The sequence below is a fragment of the Pan troglodytes genome, chromosome 20, assembly GCF_028858775.2.
Source record: "Pan troglodytes isolate AG18354 chromosome 20, NHGRI_mPanTro3-v2.0_pri, whole genome shotgun sequence".
Classification (NCBI taxonomy): Eukaryota; Metazoa; Chordata; class Mammalia; order Primates; family Hominidae; genus Pan; species Pan troglodytes.
Window position 1 is genome coordinate 57,063,459 of NC_072418.2, and position 8,225 is coordinate 57,071,683.

Below are 8,225 nucleotides of genomic sequence, written 5' to 3' on the forward strand. Positions count from 1 at the left end.
TCCCAGCATTTCAGGAGGCTGCGGCAGGAGGTGGGCTTGAGGCCAGGAGCTTCAGACAGTCCTGGACAACATACTTTGACCCTTTCTCTACAGAAAAGAAAAAAGTGAGCTGGGCATGGAGGCTCATGCCTGTTGTCCCAGCTACTCAGGAGGCTGAGGTGGGAGGATCACTTGGGCCTGGGAGTTGGAGGCTGCAGGGAGGTATGATCATCCCTTGGCCTTCCAGCCTGGGCGACAGAGCAAGATCCTGTCTAAAAAGGAGAAATAGAGCGGATAAAGAGAAATATATATATATATATATATATATATATATATATATATATATATATAAAATATTTCATTGTAATCTATAATCTGATTCTGGGGAAGGTGAGCTGATTTGTATTTAATTCCTGATTATCATCTAGGGTTTATGTGACTTTGGACATGAATGTCACCTCTGAGCCTGCTGTCATGAACCCCACTCATCACAGTGGCTGTGGGGTCGGTGGTGCCCAGGACATGGGAGGCTCAGCCATGGTGAATTTCCAGACCAGTTCAGACAGGAGGGTGGGGACGGGAGAGGATCCCGGTGTTGGGCTCCACAGTCGAGGAGGATGATTGACGCCCCCACTCAAGAGCCCACATCGGCTCCAAATGCCATGAAATTCTCCTTGTGATACGTCTGAAATATGCAGATCATCACAGCCACAGGCAGAGAAAGAGGAAGAACAGTTCCTCACATTGAGACGCATCCCCTTCCATGAGCAGAGTTCAATGCTGAGTGGCCACAGGTGTCTGGGACCACCCAGGGTCATCAGGGAGGAGGAGGCTCCCACCTCCGTGCGGGACAGAAGAGGAACCCCAGGTCCTCCCAGGCAGGGAGGGGTCAGGGCTCTGGGTGAGGCTGGAAGCTGTGGCTCCCCCTCCCCTGTGTGTGTGGACAGGCGCTGGGGGGGTCTCTCCTCACTCACTGGAGGCCACGGTCAGTGCTCAGCCCCTCCCCTGTGTGTGAGAAACAGATTCAACCCACGGTGGTCAGACATGGGTGTCTGCTCCACAGGTGAGTGTGAGGCTGGCGTTGGTCCCATCCCTGCTGGGCAGAATCTTGAGCTGACACTAAGTTTGGGGGAGTGGGGCAGGAGCAGCGGCAACAATCCCCTTCATCAGGCTGATGCCTGGACAGCCGTGGGAGAAACCCTTTATGAAAGGCCAGGTGCGTGGGAGGAGCCGCCCCACAGGAATGACAACCAAGATACGTGAGGAAAACACAGACAATTGTTGAAATGCATTAGACAGACATCGTGAAGGTGAAAAATAGTAAATTGAATTAATACCATCGAAAAGTAATTTAATAAATATATACACCTACTATGTAGCCATAAAGTGAAAAATTTGACCGGGCGTGGTAGCTCATGCCTGTAATCCCAGCACTTTGGGAGGCCGAGGTGGGTGGATCACCTGAGGTCAGGAGTTTGAGACCAGCGTGGCCAATATGGTGAAACCCCATCTCTCCTAAAAATACAAAACAGTTAGCTGGGCATGGTCGTGGGAGCCTGTAATCCCAGCTACTCGGGAGGCTGAGGCAGGAGAATCGCTGGAACCCATGAGGCGGACATTGCAGTGAGCTGAGATGGCACCACTGCACTCCAGCCTGGGCCACACAGCAAGACTCTGTCTCAAAAAAAAAAAAAAAGAAAAAAGAAAAAGAAAAAAAGAAAGTAAACAACTTCTAAAGCGATTCAAGCACCAGAAGGGTTCAAATGAAAATGAGACCAAAGGAAGTAAATAAAAAAGAGGAGGGAATTTGTGAGAACACATTTTAAAGGGTCCATTTTCAAGGCATGATATCTAAGTATTGGCAGCCAGTCTGCGGATGTAACAAACCGCACGGCTCATGCTCCTAGCAAATCACAATAAGTGAACAGAATGGCGGGGGGTTGTGGGGGAGGAGGCGGTCAGCCCATAAAAGGGAAAAAAATTTTGTTATTGGGAAATCCAACTTAAGCGGGGAAGGGGAGGGGGTATAACCTTATAAGGGGGATAATGAAACTCAGGCGAAGTCTGGGAAGATTGTAACCTCATAGTACTCGACCAGTGAGGAACTGGGGAAGGGATACTTGAGTGCTAAGAGATAAATTACCTGCTGTGACTGCCCTGCGTATGCCTACCTAGCAGACATCCAATTTTGCAAGACCCTGTTAAAAGTCTCACTTTCAGGCGGGACATGGTGGCTCACGCCTGTAATCCCAGCACTTTGGGAGGTCAAGGCGGGCGGATCACGAGGTCAGGAGATCGAGACCATCCTGGCTAACAAGGTGAAAACCGTCTCTACTAAAAATACAAAAAATTAGCCGGGTGTGGTGGCGGGTGCCTGTAGTCCCAGCTACTCGGGAGGCTGAGGCGGGAGAATGGCGTGAACCCAAGAGGCGGGGCTTGCAGTGAGCAGAGATCGCGCCACTGCACTCCAGCCTGGGCGACAGAGCGAGACTCCATCTCAAAAAAAAAAAAAAAAAAAAAAAAAAAGTCCCACTTTGGCTGTCGTTCGTGCCTCTGAGTGCATTCTTTGGTTTTTCATGGGTGAGCGTGTTTCTCACACTGACTGTCCAGCTCCACCCTGTCCTGGGCTGTGTGTCCTTCGCAGCAGGGTCTGCTGGGGCAAAGCAAGGGGTTCGTCTCCTGGCAAGTTTCCCTGGGACCTCTCAGTACCACCTCCCCCTGTCCTGTTCCCAGTGGGACTGCTGAGATCTAGGGAGCGGGTGTGATGTCCCCGAGGTTCCACAGTATGAAGTGAACCATGTTCCCCTGAGCCCCAGCCCCTTCCCAGCCCCTTCCTGTTACTAGTGAAACTGCAGGGTCCCCATCTGCACCCCAGGTGCACCCCCTCTTCCTCTTACTCACTGAGGTTTTCTTCTTGGATGTCAGCAGCTGGGCTGGACCTGGGGGAGGACACGAGAGTGTGGTGTGGGGGAGTGTGGGAGTCTGGGGTCTTTGAGCAGAATTACCTCCTCAGCAGGCCCCTGTTCTTGGGCTCTGGACCCACGGCCCCTGCAGGGTGTTGGAAATCAGCCTCTCTCTGGGCTGGGTGAAGAAGGACAAAGTCTCAGCCCTGGGAACCTTAGAACCACCCACCCTGTACATGCGACTTTAGGGGAAAAAATGAAACTTGAAAACACACCCATATATATACATACATATATATATATTTTTTTTTTTTTTTTGAGACAAGGTCTCGCTCTGTCGCCCAGGCTGGAGCACAGTGGTGCAATCCCAGCTCACTGCAGCCTTGAACTCATAGGGTCAACTGATCCTCCTGCCTCAGCGTCTTGAGTAGCTGGGACCACGGGTGCACACCACCAAACCTGGCTTATTTGCATTTTAAATTTTTTTTGTAGAGATGGGGTCTCACCACATTGCCCAGAGTCCTCTCAAACTCCTGGGCTCAAGCAATCCACCTGCCTCAGCCTTCCAAAGTGCTGCAATTACAGGCATAGATGTTTTAAATACTGGATACACTTAAAAAGGCCCGAAGACTTTGGGCCCAATGGCTCATGCCTATAATTCCAGCACTTTGGAAGGCTGAGGCTGGTGGATTGCTTGAACTCAGGAGTTTGAGACCAGCCTGGGCAACATAGTGAGACCCCCATCTCTCCCCCACAAAAAAAATAATTAGCCTGGCGTGGTGATAGGGGCCTGTAGTCCCAGCTACTCAGAAGGCTGAGGTAGGAGGATCATTGAGGATCTTGGGAGGTGGAGGTTGCAGCGAGCCGAGATCACACCACTGCACTCCAGCCTGGGTGACAGAGCCAGATCACGTCTCAAATAAAATAAAATAAAAAGCTCAAAGAATAAATTACTTGCACGTACGCTCTCATTTATTCTCTTCTTTTTTTTTTTCTTTTTTATTGATCATTCTTGGGTGTTTCTCGCAGAGGGGGATTTGGCAGGGTCACAGGACAATAGTGGAGGGAAGGTCAGCAGATAAACAAGTGAACAAAGTTCTCTGGTTTTCCTAGGCAGAGGACCCTGCGGCCTTCCGCAGTGTTTGTGTCCCTGGGTACTTGAGATTAGGGAGTGGTGATGACTCTTAACGAACATGCTGCCTTCAAGCATCTGTTTAACAAAGCACATCTTGCACCGCCCTTAATCCATTCAACCCTGAGTGGATACAGCACATGTTTCAGAGAGCACAGGGTTGGGGGTAAGGTCACAGATCAACAGGATCCCAAGGCAGAAGAATTTTTCTTAGTACAGAACAAAATGAAAAGTCTCCCATGTCTACCTCTTTCTACACAGACACAGCAACCATCCGATTTCTCAATCTTTTCCCCACCTTTCCCCCCTTTCTATTCCACAAAACCGCCATTGTCTTCATGGCCCGTTCTCAATGAGCTGTTGAGTACACCTCCCAGATGGGGTGGTGGCCGGGCAGAGGAGCTCCTCACTTCCCAGTAGGGGCGGCCGGGCAGAAGCGCCCCTCACCTCCCGGACGGGGCGGCTGGCCGGGCGGGGGGCTGACCCCCCCCACCTCCCTCCCAGACGGGGCGGCTGGCCGGGCAGAGGGGCTCCTCACTTCCCGGTAGGGGCGGCCGGGCAGAGGCGCCCCTCACCTCCCGGACGGGGCGGCTGGCCGGGCGGGGGGCTGACCCCCCCACCTCCCTCCCAGACAAGGAGGGAGGACGCTCCTCACTTCTCAGATGGGGTGGCTGCCGGGCGGAGGGGCTCCTCACTTCTCAGACGGGGCGGTTGCCAGGCAGAGGGTCTCCTCACTTCTCAGATAGGGCGGCCGGGCAGAGACGCTCCTCACATCCCGGACGAGGCGGCAGGGCAGAGGTGCTCCCCACATCTCAGACGATGGGCGGCCGGGCAGAGACGCTCCTCACTTCCCAGATGTGATGGCGGCCGGGAAGAGGCGCTCCTCACTTCCTAGATGGGATGGCGGCCGGGCAGAGACGCTCCTCACTTTCCAGACTGGGCAGCCAGGCAGAGGGGCTCCTCACATCCCAGACGATGGGCAGTCAGGCGGAGACGCTCCTCACTTCCCAGACAGGGTGGCTGCCAGGCAGAGGCTGCAATCTCGGCACTTAGGGAGGCCAAGGCAGGCGGCTGGGAGGTGGTTGTAGCGAGCCGAGATCACGCCACTGCACTCCAGCCTGGGCGCCATTGAGCACTGAGTTAACGAGACTCTGTCTGCAATCCCGGCACCTCGGGAGGCCGAGGCTGGCGGATCACTCGCGGTTAGGAGCTGGAGACCAGCCCAGCCGACACATCGAAATCCCGTCTCCACCAAAAAAATACTATTCTCTTCTTTCTAGATTTTTCAGCTGGGACTTTCTGAAGCTGTTTTTCTAAGCTGACTTTCTTGTGTGTTTGGTTCCCCTTTGGTTGGTGCCCTGATCCCACCCTCGGTGGGCCCACAGGTTCCCCCATTCCCTGCTCACCCAATGTCCTGTGTTTTCTCTGACGCCGACATTGGAGGAGGAGGACGAGTGGCAGGACAAAGGCCACTGAGACCCTGGTTACAACCCCCAGGTATCTTCCCAGACCTTGCGCGTGATGACGTCGGGAATGAGGATGACATCGCTGATGTGAGCACCTACTGTGTGCAGGCGCGTGCTGGGTCTTCATGAGCTCCAACCCTCACAGCAGTCGTGCGACATGGGATTGCCAACCCCCCAACCCATTTCGCAGATGCACAAACTGAGGCTCAGAGGGGGGAATCGCCTGCCCCAGGCCCCCCAGCCTGGAAGAAGCAGGTCTGGGAGGGGAACCTGGGACCTTGTGTTTTCCCCAGCTGTCCTCCTGCTGCCCCACCAGGTGGACACCCGCTTCCTGCTCTGGGTCTCCTCATCTGACACGAGGGGCCTGTCTTAGTGTCTCCATCTGGGGCTGTGTCCTCCTTACAACCCTCCCTTCCCCAGCACAGCAGGGCCTGGGGGAGGGAGTGGGCTGTACAGGACGGACCCTGCATTGCTCTCACCCCCAGCCCAGCCAGGTCCGTCTCCTACTCTGCCAATCCCTGACCTTCCCATGCAGGGCCTTTGACCACAGACTGAAGGGCTGCACTGTCGGCTTCTCTGCTTCTGAGGTTTTGGTACTCGGACTAGCTTCCTTGCTCCTCAGCTTACAGACAGTCTATTGTGGGACCTCACCTTGTGATCGTGTGGATCAATACTCCTTAATAAACTCCCCTTTATATATACATCTATCCTGTTAGTTCTGCCCCTCTAGAGAACCCTGACTAATACATGTTTCTGAAATACGCAGCCATAGAAGGAAATGAGAAATGAAACTTCCTGACGCAGGCAGGAAACCTCAGGAAGCAGCGAGGTCAGAGCCGAGTTGGCTTCTGGTGACTTGCAATGTCAGGGAATCACTAAAAGGGAGGTTTCCGCCTCTATAAGAGACAGAGGAGAACCCCAGGGCCCTCACAGTCAGGGAGGGGTCGGGGTTTTGGGTGAAAGTGGGAAGTTGTGGCTCCTCGTCCCCTGTGTTTGTGGATGGCACTGGGATATCTCTGCTCATTGACTCAGGTTTATGGTCAGCCCTGAGCCTCCCCCTCTGTGTGTGTGAAATAGATTCATTGTAGAGTTGTCAGACATGAGGTTCACACTGGACCCTCCCCTGCTGGTTACAGGCCTGAGCAGACTCACGAGACCCGGGCAGGTGGTGCCTTCCTCCTCTTTTCAAGCCTAACGCCCAGTGCAGCCCTGGTAGAAACCCTCTCTGGCAGATGAGGCACTGGGAGATGAGTGTCCAAGAATGAGAACAAAGAGGAATCATCCTAATGATAAAAAGTGCTATGACTGGCTGCCTGTGATGGCTCACGCCTATTTTCCCAGCGCTCTGGGAGGCCGAGGTGGGCAGATCGCTGGAGCCCAGGAGTTCGAGACCAGCCTGGGCAACATGGTGAAACCCCATCTCTACTAAAAAGACAAAAATGAACTGGGTGTGGTGGTGCACACCTGTATTTCCAGCTACTTAGGAGTCTGAGGTCGAAGATCGCTTGAGTCTGGCAGGCGGAGGTTGCAGTGAACTGGGGTAGTGCGCCATTGCACTTTAGCCTGGGTGACAGAGCAAGACCCTGTCTCAAAAACAAACACAGGCTGGGCGTGGTGGCTCACGCCTGTAATCCCAGCACTTTGGGAGGCCGAGGCAGGCAGATCATGAGGTCAAGAGATCGAGACCATCCTGGCCACACGGTGAAACCCCATCTCTACTAAAAATACAAAAAAAAAAAAAAAAAAAAAAAAAGATTAGCTGGTTGTGGTGGCGGGCACCTGTAGTCCCAGCTACTTGGGAGGCTAAGGTAGGAGAGTTGCTTGAACTCAGGAGACAGAGGTTGCAGTGAGCTGAGATCACGCCACTGCACTCTAGCCTGGGTGACAGAGTGAGACTCCGTCTCAAAAAATAAATAAATAAATAAATAAATGAAAACAAAAAACAAACCAAAAAATCAAACACAAAGTGCTATGATTGACAATCCACACTCACTAATGAGGATTATCATGGTCAAAAGGAGTACTAGGAATGTGTGAGACCCATCTTCGGTTAAACATGTTTAAATATTTGAGAAATACAGAGGACATTGAATTTCTGAGGCAGGATTATATGATTTTTTTTTCTACAGCAGAATGAATATTATATAAAATAATTAGAAGACATAGAAAAATCAGATTTAATGAACACAATCAAAATACTCATTCCTTCGAGGACAAGACACAGTGAAGCACCAATTATGAAATTAGAAAACAAAACATAATTTTTTTTAGAGTGTAGCATAGAAACTTTATAAATTGCAATTTAAAGTACTTGGGAGAATAGAATGAGGAGGGGGAATGTCCTATCTATTGTAGGTGTCAGAAAGAAGGAAGAGAAAATGATGTCTAGCAATAGCCCAAGAGGTGAGTAGCTGAACATTTTATAGAGATGAGGAAAGACTAACTAAGGACTAGGGCGCATCCATTTAAAATTGAAATGTATGGGCTGGACGTGGTGGCTCACGCCTGTAAGCCCAGCACTTTGGGAGGCTGAGGTGGGCGGATCACCTGAGGTCGGGAGTTTGAGACCAGCCTGACCAACATGGAGAAACCCTGTCTCTACTAAAAATACAAAATTATCTGGGTGTGATGGCACATGCCTGTAATCCCGGCTACTTGGGAGGCTGAGGCAGGAGAATCGCTTGAACCCAGGAGGCGGAGGTTGTAGTGAGCCGAGATCGCGCCATTGCACTCCACCCTGGGCAA